Raw genomic sequence first — 332 nt, forward strand, 5'->3', positions numbered from 1 at the left:
GCGTTGAATATATAAGAGCATAAAATGTCTGACTTTTGTTATACGAGCTTGCAACTGATCTCGGCTACATTTGCATAGTAAAACATGCCTGTGCGTCCCTGTGTATGTACGTAAACAAGACGATGATCTATACTAAACCTACATAAGACAATTGCTTGATCAATATCCATCTTTGAAAGCAACATAGACGAAACAAAGGAAGATAAATATTTCAGTGGGATGACAATGTGAGTCCGATATCGATGGGAGTGGAACCTGGGTAAATATATAGATAAATGATGCAACAGTGGATATTCTAATCTTGAGAGAAAGGGCGATGGGGATGGAGAAAC

Source organism: Penaeus monodon, chromosome 28 (genome assembly GCF_015228065.2).
Source record: "Penaeus monodon isolate SGIC_2016 chromosome 28, NSTDA_Pmon_1, whole genome shotgun sequence".
Classification (NCBI taxonomy): domain Eukaryota; kingdom Metazoa; phylum Arthropoda; class Malacostraca; order Decapoda; family Penaeidae; genus Penaeus; species Penaeus monodon.